The following is a 12578-nucleotide window of genomic DNA, read 5'->3' as shown; positions in this document are numbered from 1 at the left end:
GGAATAGGCTTAATTATCCAATTTTACAGACGAGGAAGTTGAGAGCCTTTCTTAAGCATGTTTTGATCTCATACTCTGTGACAGACACAAAGCCTACAATAGAGATATAAAACAGTTTCTGCCCTAAAGGTGCCCACAGACCAAAGGAGGAGCTCAGAACTGAAGGAATTTGACTTGCCCAAGGTCACACAGCTATTTACTGTCAGATCTGGGACACCATCCAATTTTTCTGGCTCCAAGTTCGGTACTCTCTTCACAGCTGCCTCCAATAAAGCCCAGATGCACTAGTAGAGCAGGGAGTGAAAGGGGAAGGGGTGGAGGTAATGTTGGAGTTGGAAGAGCCTTGTTATTAACACCAAGATGAGAAATTAAGTATATGCCATTAAAGTTACAATTTTGAAGATTATGACCAGACATTAGAAAATGCTTTTGATGTAATTTTGGGTTAAAAAAAAAAAAACAGAGCACAAATAGCATGTCTACCCATGTTCACTTGATACACATATGGACAGTTACAGGACAAGAACATGGGCAAATTTAAATAGCTGGATTTTCTTCATGTAGCAGGATAGTTAGTGGCTAAAATTTCCTTTTCTTTCTTTCTTTCTTTCTTTCTTTCTTTCTTTCTTTCATCCTTCCTTCCTTCCTTCCTTCCTTCCTTCCTTCCTTCCTTTTTTTTCTTTCTTTCTCCTATTACTTTTGTTGGAATTACTAATTACTAACTAGTAATTACTAATTACTATTAGTTTTGTTGATGTTAAAATATAAGTTGTAGGTACGAAAAAAGAGATAGATGGGGCGCCTGGGTGGCTCAGTCGGTTAAGCGCCCGGCTTCGGCTCAGGTCATGATCTCATGGTTCGTGGGTTCGAGCCCCGCATCGGGCTCTGTGCTGACAGCTCAGAGCCCGGGGCCTGTTTCAGATTCTGTGTCTCCCTCTCTCTATGCCCCTCCCCACTCGCACTCTGTCTCCCTCTGTCTCAAAAATAAATAAACATTAAAAAATAATTTTTTTTAAAGAGATAGATAACATGGAAAGATGAAAGGTTTTGCAGCTGGGCACACTTGGATTCATATCACAGTTTTGCCAGTGACTAGCTATACAATGTAGGGAAATTCATTTAACTTCTCTGTACATCAGGTTTTTTTGGCAAAGAATAATACTAATTTTGCAGGGTTATGTTGAGGATTAGTGATTATGTATTAGAACACCTAATACACAAAGACCAACCACTCAAACTGTGATTATTTTTATCATTATTATTACATAATACAAGCCAAGAAGTGTGTTGGAGAACAGACAGGACTTGCAGGGCCTGATCTAAGGCACAGGTTTGGCCAAAAGTCTGCAATGACATCTTTAACCCAGAGAACAACAATGTGGAATCGTCCTTACCAGCAGTGAAAACACGTGTTGAGCCAGGTCCTCGGAATACAAATGTGTAAAACACCATCTGTCCTGAAGGGATTTACCATCTATCTTTTTGCCTACTCATAAACATTTATTATGTACCTGTTATAATTCGGAGGCCAAAGGAACAACTAGTAATATAAAGATACATAGGACTTAGTCCTTAGGATAATTTACTGGGAGAGAAATAATCCCGGAAACAAATACAATATAATGTAGAGAACATAATCACAAAGTTAGGCATTTGGAAACATAGATCAATAAACACTTAATCCAACCTGGTGAGGGAAAATGAGGGAAGTCTAGGAAGGATTTCTGGAAGCACTGGCCCCAGAACTGAGCCTTTAAGTATAAACAAGAGTTAGTTAGAAAAAAGGGGACTGTTTTTTCAACATGACTTTGGCTACTTAGGGTCTTTTGTGGTTCCATACAAATTTTAGGATTGTTTGCTCTAGTTCTGTGAAGAATGCTGGTGTTATTTTGATAGAGACTGCACTGAATGTGTAGATTGCTTTGGGTAGTATTGACATTTTAATAATATTTGCTCTTCCGATCCATGAGCGTGGAATGTTTTTCCATTTCTTTCTGTATTCTTCAACTTATTTCATAAGCTTTCTATAGTTTTCAGTGTACAAATCTTGTACCTCTTTGGTTAGGTTAATTCCTAGGTGTTTTATGGGTTTTGGTGCAATTATAAATGGGATTGATTCCTCGATTTCTCTTTCTGTTGCTTCATTATTGGTGTATAGAAATGCAACCAATTTCTGTACACTAACTTTATATCCTGCAACTTTGCTGAATTCAACCTAACTTTACACCTAACAGAGTTAGAAAAGGAGCAGCATATAAAGCCCAAGGCCAGCAACAGAAGGGAAATAAGAAAGATTAGAGCAGAAATAAATGATACAGAATCACAAAAAAAAAAAAAAGACAGCAGAAATGATCATTGAAACTAAGAGCTGTTTTTTGAAAGAATAAAGACAGTTGATAAACTCCTAGCCAGCCTTCTCAAAAAGAAAAGACAGAGGACCCAAATAGATAAAGTCATGAATGAAAGAGGAGAGATCACAACCAACACCACAGAAATACAAACAATTAGAAGAGAACATTATGAAAAATTATATGCCAACAAACTGGACAATCTAGAAGAAATGGACAAATTCCTAGACACTTACACACTACCAAAACTCGAACAGGAAGAAATAGAAAATTTGAACAGACCCATAACCAGCAAAGAAATTGAATCAATTATCAAAAATCTCCCAAATTCTACTGGAAATTTAAAGCAGAGTTAATGCCTATTCTTCTCAAACTGTTCCAGAAACTAGAAATGGAAGGAAAGCTTCCAAAGTCATTCTATGAAGGCAGCATTACCTTGATTCCAAAACCAGACAAAGACTCCACTAAAAAGAAGAATTATAGGTCAATATCCCTGTTGAATCCGGATGTGAAAGTTCTCATCAAGATACTAGCAAATCGAATTCAACAGTACATTTAAAGAATTATTCACCATGATCAAGTGGGATTCATTCCTGGGCTGCAGGGCAGTTCAATATTTGCAAATCAATCAACGTGATACACCACATTAATAGAAGAAAAGCTAAGAACCATATGATCCTGTCAATAGACGAAAAAAAGGCATTTGATAAAATACAGCATCCTTTCTTGATAAAAACCCTCAAGAAAATTAGGATAGAAGGAACATACTTTAACATCATCAAGATAAAAACCTTCTGCATAGCAAAGGAAACAATCAACAAAACTAAAAGGCAACTGACAGAATGGAAGAAGATATTTGCAAATGATATATCAGATAAAGGGTTAGTATCCAAAATCTATAAAGAACTTACCAAACTCAACACCCCCAAAACAAATAATCCAGTGAAGAAATGGGCAGAAGACATGAACAGACCCTTTTCCAGAGAAAATATCCAGATGGCAAACAGATACATGAAAAAATTCTCAGTATCACTCATCATCAGGGAAATACAAATCAAAACCACAATTAGATACCACCTCATATCAGTCAGAATGGTTAAAATTAACTCAGGAAACAACAGATGTTGGTGAGGATGTGGAGAAAAATGATCTCTTTTGCACTGCTGGTGGGAATGCAAACTGGTGCAGCCACTCTGGAAAACAGTATGGAGGTTCCTCAGAAAATTAAAAATAGAACTACTCTATGAGCCAGCAACTTCACTACCAAGAATTTATCCAAAGGATACAAAAATGCTGATTCAAAGGGGTGTGTGCACCCCAATGTTTATGGAAGCACTATCAACAATAGCCAAATTATGGAGAGAGTGCAAATGTCCATAGACTGATGAATGGATTAAGAGGATGTGATATATATGCAATGGAATACTACTTGGCAATGAAAAAGAATGAAGTCTCTCCATTTGCAACAACACGGATGAAACTAGAATGTATTATGCTAAGCAAAATAAATCCATCAGAGAAAGAAAACATATGATTTCACTCATATGTGGAATTTGAGAAACTCAACAAATGAACATAGGGGAAGGGAAGGAAAAATAAGACAAAAACAGGGAGGAAGGCAAACCATAAGAGACTCTTAAATACAGAGAACAAACTGAGGGCTGCTGGAGGTAGGGGGGGATGGCCTAAATGAGTGATGGGCATCAAGGAGGGCACTTCTCAGGATGAGCATTGGGTGTCATATGTAAGAGATGAATCACTGGGTTCTACTCCTGAAGCCAAGACTATACTGTATGTTAACTAACTTGAATATAAATTTTAAAAAGGAGGGTACTGGGTGGAATGGCAGAAAAACATCCTAGGCAGAGAGGAAGACGTAAGGAATGGTGTATTAGATAATAATTAATTTGGTTTTTCCAGAGCATGGAATTTGAAGCAGGAGATGAGATTGGAGAGGAAGATGGGAACCAGCTCAAATGAGGCTTCATACACCTTCTCCAGAGCGCAGTGAAGGGTTTGAAGCAGGTGTCAAGGTGGTCAGCTTTACAGCTCAGACAGATGCTCCAGAGCCTATAGAGGAAGGGTGTAAATGGGACAGTGGGTTGCAGTTTAGGGCCACCTCTAGGGGTTCAGGAGAAAGATGAGTCTGCACTGGAACAGAGATCATGGACACAGAGATCAGGGTGATGGAAACCAGACAGCAAGACAGTCCCGAACAATCCCAAGAGCCCAGTGAAAAGTAGAAAGGAAGTACTTTCCTAAGACTTGAGAAAAAAATTTGTAACAGACAGTCTGGAAAAGCTTAGTAGAGCTTAGAGGACATGAGCAGCTCTTGAAAGAAGGAGAAGACACAGGTGGAGAAAGGGGGCAGATCCCAGGGGAAGAAAAGGAATTAACGAAGGCAAAGAAACCATAATATGTAGATTGTGTTCACAGAAGAAGTCAGTCAGTTGACAGTAAGAATGTGCAACCTTTGACAGGCCCTCTACATTGTAAATTCTCATCCCCATACAGGGAATGCATTTGTGCAGGACAGATTGTTTCCTCCCCAAACCCCTGCTTTCCTAAGGCATAAAGAGGTTACCATGAGCTAAACATAGAGAAAAATTCAGGAATTCTTCTAGACTATAATCCAGAAAGAAAAAGACGGAGTCCCTCCTGATGGCATGAAAGCTCTGGTGGTCTTTTGGTGACCCCAGGCTGTGGCCAGACAAGGGGAGAACCTCCTTTCCCTGCTCTGGCTTTCTCATTCCCCACCTCCAGTCCCACTCCCTGCCATCCAGGGACTGACTGATGAGCTGTGCCAATGAACAAAGAAGAGTAAGATGGGAAGGGGTAGGGAAGAAAGTGTTAAAATGACTGAGGGGTCAAGGGCAAAGGAGAGAAAGGCAGTGTCCAGGGCAAGAGGTCCCCTTACCAATCTGAATATCATAGGAGTGGACAGGGTCAGACAGGAAATATTAGACTTTGTGGGACATTCAGTCTCCGTCTTAACCACTCACTTCTGCCCCTTGGCACTTAGCATGTTGTGCCATTTAGCACAATAGGTAAATAAAGAAGAGTAGCTATTTTTTCAGCAAAACTTTGTTTATGGAGGCTGAGATTTAGATTTCGTAAAATATTCACATGTCACAAAACATTCGCCTTTGATTGCTTCAATCAGTTAAAAATGTAAAAACCATTCTTTTTTTTTTTTTTTTTTTAATTTTTTTTTTCAACGTTTATTTATTTTTGGGACAGAGAGAGACAGAGCATGAACGGGGGAGGGGCAGAGAGAGAGGGAGACACAGAATCGGAAACAGGCTCCAGGCTCTGAGCCATCAGCCCAGAGCCCGACGCGGGGCTCGAACTCCCGGACCGTGAGATCGTGACCTGGCTGAAGTCGGACGCTTAACCGACTGCGCCACCCAGGCGCCCCGTAAAAACCATTCTTAACTCACATACCAACATAACCAATGGGCCGGGTTTGGTTTGTGGAGTGTGGTTTGCCATCCCTGGTTTAGAATAAAGGTCCCGTATAGATGAAGAGCTGGGACAGGTCAAGGAGCACAGAGAAGCCATTCCCAAACCTATACTCCTGTGGGTTCCAGATGGGATGGGATATAGGGCAGAAAGTGAAAAACAGAACTGTTTCTACACTTTCATGGGGGCCTTCCCTGGCTAATGATAAGTGGTTTAGGAATGGGCCATACCACTCCTTTTCCCACAATCAAGGATATAGCGATGGGGTTTTACATTGCTTTTATATTAATTAAATTTTGAAATCCTGCTTCCTATATTTCTATAAACCATATTATGGTATTCAAGAAAACCCATAACGAAACAACAGCCATGTGTATTTTGACTATGATATGCTCCTCTGGCTACCAAGAAAGCCAGGTAACGCCTAGGGGTGTGCCTGTGAACAACTGGGCCTCACTGTGGCCCCAACTGCCCATCTGGTTAATGGCAGTACATCCTATACAAGTCTGAGACCTGTTCTTGCCCAATGGGCTGCTTCCACTTGTAAGGCTCTCAGATGTTCTGCGGACACACAGTGTGTTATTTACTCTCCCAAGGCTCAATCTCTTCACCTATTAGATACTAAATGATCTTTTTAGATTCCAAACATTTATGTGGTCTTTCTTGGAAAATACTTAAGAATCCTCGAGCTCTGCCTTCTCTCCCAGCAGCATAGCTGAGGGGTAGCTGCACATCAACATAACGTGATTAGGAAGACTGACGTACAAGATTCTTGACAAAGAGCCCAGCCATTTTCCTTGGCCCGGGCACAAGTCTCCAGATTTCCTTAAAATTAATCATCAATATCATGTCCAATTCAGACTGTAAAACCCACTCAGTCTCCCCTCCCCCTGACCCGTTGCACCCAGAATAAAAGGATTCATGTTGTTACATTTTCCTTCTTTTCTGCTCTCTGGAAGCAGGCATTGCTCCTTGTTAGAGAAGATGTTTGAGATGCTCCCGCTGACCTATTGCCTTGTCTATGTTCCAAGAGCTCGAACTCCCCAGGCACCACCCCAGACTCTTTCTCCTCTGACACTCGTAATCATTGAGAGGTGAAGACAAAGAAAAGGAGTCAGGGAAGAAGACAAGCCCTGGAGAAAACGAGGATGCATGTTGAGGATTCTTGTTCCTGACACTCCTGCTGCCCTCAACCAAGCCATGATGGGGGCGGGGGGGTGGGGGTGGGGGGGTGGTAATGGATCCAGCCACTAAATCCACCCAGGACCCAAAAATACGTGATCCACAGAACTCGAACCCGAAAGGACCCCCACAAAGAGATTTCATAGAACCAACGATGGAAAACTCGGTTGTGTACATTTCCAGCAAATCCAAGCTCATAGGACTTGCTTGGTTGGTAGTGGAGAGCCCTCCCCTCGCTTCTAGGGTGTGGGGAAGGTGGATACACTTTTCCCAACTCCCCGGATACAGTCAAAAACCCACTTTCTGCTGCAAGTCACAAGGTTGGTTCGGCTGGCTTCCCACAAATCTGGTTCTGAAGGAGGCAGACAGCTCCTCTGAAAACATATTCATTCTCTTCTCCCATTTGATCTTTCTTCCACATGCTTTTTGGATTAACACTGGCATTTTGTTTCCATCTGTTTTCAACTCTTGCTTAGAAACATCCAAGTCAGCCTCTAGCCTCTACATGGCTGGCGGGGGCGGGGGGGTCCTCTGCAGGGCACTGCTCCCCAGCAGGGTCCATGAAAGATCACCTGCGCATCCTGCTTCAAGTCCACAAACACTGAGTGAGCGCCCCCTGTGTGCCAGGCATGGCGCTATCTATCAGGCGCACCAAGGTGCCATGTCACGCCGCTGGGCAAAATTCAGCACAGCCTCCTGTGCACTTGAGCAAAATCTCACATCATTACAGTGACCTGTAAGCTGTAAGATACCCCCCTTCCCCCCCCCACAGCCCTCTGACCTCACCTCCTGCACCTCTCCCTCTGAACCCCCAAAGCTACCCTGGCCTTGCTGCTGTGCCGTGACCACGCCTGCCCCCTTCTGGCTTGATGCCTTGCTGTTCCCTCCTTTCCCCACCCCGGAATGTCCTTTCCCCAGAGTGGCTAACTTCCTCACCTTCGAGCCTTTGTTCAAATATCACCTTTCCACAAGGCTGATACTGACAATCCTGTTGGAAGCTGCCACCCTTCACCAGCACACCTGACCCCCCTTTTTACCAGCTCTAAATGTTCTTTCTCTGCAGCACTTATCACCCTACTTCCTTGGCCCGGTTCCCTAGAAAATGTAATTTAAAGGAATACGATCCAGGGAAGTGGACATGAGGGAAAAGGGGGTAGAGCACAAAAGCAGGGAGAATAAACCTGAGGGAAAATGTTTCCAAATGCCCACAGTGTTGTAAAAAGTGAGGGTTGGGTTGCACAGGACAGCTTCAGAGAGTCTGGATGAAGCAATGCATCTCCAAACAATCTGCCCAAGAGAGAAGAACGTAGCCTTCAGTCTCTGTCTCTCATTGGTCAAAGTCCACCCTGTGGGTCTGAACACCCTCATACATCCAAGCGATGTGAAAGCAGACGAGCCCAGAGGGGGCTCCTCACCTTCATGGGAACAGGAAGCCGCAGAGTGGAAGGTGGGAGTTGAAAGATGCAGGACAGGCACCGGGCGAGTGCCTATGGGGCGTGCCTGGAAGCAACCTGAGGGACACTCCTTGCCACTGGCCCCAGAGCTGTAGGAGTGGCAGCAGTGGGTGGCCCCAGGACTGCCTCAAAATGCAGGCACCAGTGGCCCCAGGCTGGCAGGCACAGACCAAGCCATTGCCAGACCAGTCCATGGATCCCGACTGTGCATAAGCTGAATCCTGCATAACCTTCCAATATGGCATCCATCTCCCCCAACTAGAAATTGAGCTCCACTAAGGCAAGATCTCTGTCTGCCTGTGTTCCCTGATGCACCCCAGAAGTCTAGGAAAAGGCCTGGTGCAGGATAGGTCCTCAGCATACTGTTGAAAGAACGAAAGGGCAGTGATAGTGAAGGAGGTACAGACCCTGCCTTCAATGAGCTTGCAGAGCCCGGGGGACACAGACAAGCCAATGGCTCAGCGCGGTACAAAACAGGAGTGCAATTCAGGTGGCAGACCAGGCGGCTGCAGGAACACTTAGCAGAGCTGTGGGCAACTGATCTCTGAGACCTGGTGATTTGACTTTAGAGGCGACAGGTTATGCCCAGCCTGGTGTATCCCATAAAACAAGGACACTGGAATAGAAAGTTGAGATCTGGGCTCTAAGCCCAACCTCGGCTGTGAATCGGCTGTAGGACCTTTCGAGAGTAATCACTATTTATCAAGTACTCACTTTCTGCCAGATCACAGTAGGAGTAATTTACTGTCTCAGTCCATTTGGGCTGCTCTAACAGAGTACCATAGACTGGCTGGCTTATAAACAACAGAAATGTATTTCTCACAGTTCCAGAGGCCGGGAAGCCCAAGGTCAAGGCGCCAGCAGATTCGGTGTCTGGTCTGTAAATGGCCGTCTTTGTGCTGTGTCCTCACAAGGCAGAAGGGATGAGGGAGCTCCCTGGGTTCCCTTTATAAGAGCATTAATCAGGTAGAAGAGGGCAGAGCCCTAATGGGCCTAAAGGCCCCACCCACTGACACCAACATTTTGAGGGGTAGGTTTAACAATATATGAATATGGGGGGAGAGGAGGCCCAAATATTTAGTCCATGGCATTTACAAGCATCTTTTATTTCATTCTTACAATTCCTTGAGAGAGATATGATGATCCTCATTTAATTAGACAGGCATCTAAACTGAACCCAGAAATGTTCAACTAACCTACCCAAGTTCTCCTGGCTAAGAAGTGGCAGAGCTAGGATTTGAACTTGCAACTTCTGCTGCCAACGTCTAAAGCTCATAAAAACCACCCTCTCGTCCCACACGGCTGAGTCTTAGTGCCCTCTTTTGTAAAATGGAAAGATTAGACTACCTAATCTTTAAAGTCCTTTCCTGCTGAGCTGTATCCTAAACATGTCAAGGTCAAAGAGAAGTGATCCAGCCCAGACTTGGTGGCAAGTGATTGGATACTGCCTAGGACAAACATACTCATGGTATACTGGGGGCCTGCAGCCAGGTCTGAGTCACCAGCAGCCTCCGTCCAGCCCCAGGCCAGTGAGCACGAGGCTCTCTATGCCACACACGAGGACATGCACAGGACATCAGCCTGGCCAGGGAAGAGGGACCACCTGAGAAACTTGACTCGATGTGGCATCCTGAAGGTACACATGAAGACAGAGTGTCTCCGCAGTTCCAAGTTATGGAATGTGATTGTTGAAAGCCTACCTACTCATCACGCAGAGCCTTAACATTTGCAGGTTACCAGCACAAGTGCAGACAAAGCCTGTGACTCGGCTCATGCGTCTCAAAGTCTCCATCATCGGCCCAGATGACCACCGTCCCACAGAAATGTTACGTGAGCCACATATGTCATTTTACATGATCTCGTGGCCACGCTTTAAAAAGAGGTGAAATTAATATGGATAACATATTTAGTTTAACCCAATCTATCCGCGATATTATCAATGCGGTGTGTAATCCATATAAAAGCATATTGAGACATGTTACGCTTTATTTTTTGTACTAAATCTGTGACATCAAGTGCGTCTTTTACTGAGAGCACCTCTCCGTTCAGAAGCCACATTTCAAGCGCCCAGTACGAATCAACATGAACCACGTGAATTACGGCCTGCTGAATTGGACAGTGCGAGCCCGGCGTCCTCTGGTGCTGATGGGGAACACACACATGCATGCACACACTCATGCCAGAGCAGCACAAATAACAAGGAACTTGACCTGGGGGCAGAGCTGGGAGCAGGGGAGGCCCAGGGGAAAGACACCGACCTGAATTCACGCACACAGAACGCAGACAAATGAGAGGAAACCAGCCCTTCGTGGGGACAGAAGACATCTGGCTTGCTGCCCTTTGAAGTTCAATTCACCTTCGGATCTCAAGAGTAGCAGGCCAAGAAAAAAATACCAGAGGCCCTCAAACGACTGAGGCAAGAGGTCAGAGTTCCTTGGTCAGTTCCTTGGAAAATGAGATTCATATGAGATTCGGGAGGGGGGAGAAATTTGTCAAAAAATCATAAAGTTAACAATTTTTATATTTAAATGGTGTCAAACCACAGGAGCCTGGCGTCCTGACACATTAATGAAAGCCTCAGCTCCATACTCATTTACACAGAAAGTAATTGCTGCTCGAAACAGATCCACAGAAGCAAAGGGTAGCAGACAAAATGTGTGTTTTTCAAAACCGAAGGACTCGGAGACTGCTGGGGGGATTGTGGTTTTCCAGGAATGGGATGGAATGAAACGGATTTTTAAAAGAGAAAGAAAGAAAAGAAAACGTTTCCAACCGTCCTTTGTAGCCTCCCCCACCCCACCCCACCACGCAAAGCACTGAAGGAAGGGTCCGCCACCTCCTGTCCGCCACCAGGAGAAGGGAAAAGGCTGGTAGCTCCCAGGGCAGCCGCCCCCCGGGGCCCAGCCTCCCGGCCTCCCACCCTTCGAGAGCGAACCACATGGGCGACGCCTCAGAACTGCACTTGGAGAGTGTTTACTCGCTGCGTTTGTGAGGCCGAGACTGGAGCCACATGGAAGGCACATGCAGGATGTGCTGTAATCATCTTCTGTTTATAATTCTGACAGAAGGATGGCAGAGTCGAGGATGGGATTGATCCGGTTCCAAATCTATTTCCTGGAGTCAGATTTAAAAGAGAGATGTTAAGGGCAGAGTCTCTAACGATGTGGGTGCGTCGCAACAAGTTACAAGTTTATTTCTATTGGTGTTTGTACAGATTTTTTAAATCTGTTGCTTTCTTCTCACACGTTCAGCCCAGCCCCGCCAGAGCCCACGGAACTCTGCAAACTGCCTCCTCTGATACATTCTTATCAAATTCAGAAAAATCTGATTTTCTAAGAGTTCATTTACGGGACAACAGTCCCCTTTCGCTGTAATGCCTTTATTGTCTTTTTATTGTTATTGTTCAGATTTTAAGTGTTACCATCTGACAATCTTGTTCATTCTCAGTGATGTTAAACACCCATCCAATCATAGTCTGGTTTCCAAGTTTCTCCCTGAACGACCAAAGCTTACAATGGGTCTGCTCACATTCTCTGGCACACCCATGTAAGAAGACGTTTTGAGGTCTGAGGAGTCTCCTGTCTGAGCTGGCCGCTCCCCTGGAGCTGCCTCTGAGTCATTGTTCCTCTTTGTCTCTCTCGATTAGGATGGGATGTTTTACAGCTCTTGCTGGGAAGTAGATTTTCTGGGCTCCCTAGCATGGCATTTAAATTCTAGTCACATGCCCCAGGTAGGAAAGCTGCCAGGCTATGAAGAAAACAGGTGAGCTGGAAAACCAACTCTAGGGACGACTAAGGGTAATTACTACCATCGCCACAGCACTTTACAGTTTACAGAGTGATTTCGTACTTGGTATCTCGTTTACCCTCACAACCATCCCAACGATATAGGGTCTTAACCTTCTTTTTACAGTGAAGAAACTGAGGCTGGGATTGCTGACACATCTCTCTAGGGTCACACACATAGCTCACGTTGGAGCTGGGAATGGAAATAGTTCTTCAGACAAGAAACCCAACCCAGCTCCGTCCATGGATCTTCTTCTGTAGGCATCAGCAAGTAATCCAGACCGCAGCGTGTGAGACGTGTTTAATCACAATGAACACTGCCCCTCTTTTGCTTAATGTATTTCGAA

The 12578-nt window shown here is 44.5% G+C and overlaps 1 long non-coding RNA gene across 6 annotated transcripts in view; it reads right to left on the bottom strand.

The window, feature by feature from the left end:
- The window catches only part of LOC116738269, a 74186-nt gene that overhangs the window by 13353 nt on the left and 48255 nt on the right, over positions 1-12578 (bottom strand). For 5 of the 6 annotated variants that reach the window (XR_004344002.1, XR_004343999.1, XR_004344003.1 and 2 more), the window contains one exon: positions 11424-11560. This is a non-coding gene — a long non-coding RNA (uncharacterized LOC116738269). Of the gene's footprint in view, positions 1-10414; positions 11561-12578 lie in introns of those variants that run through there. The other variant, XR_004344000.1, reaches the window with a different exon arrangement.

Source organism: Lynx canadensis, chromosome C1 (genome assembly GCF_007474595.2).
Source record: "Lynx canadensis isolate LIC74 chromosome C1, mLynCan4.pri.v2, whole genome shotgun sequence".
Lineage (NCBI taxonomy): Eukaryota > Metazoa > Chordata > Mammalia > Carnivora > Felidae > Lynx > Lynx canadensis.
The sequence above is the reverse complement of the archived record's forward strand: the minus strand, read 5'-3'. Positions and strand labels throughout refer to the sequence as shown.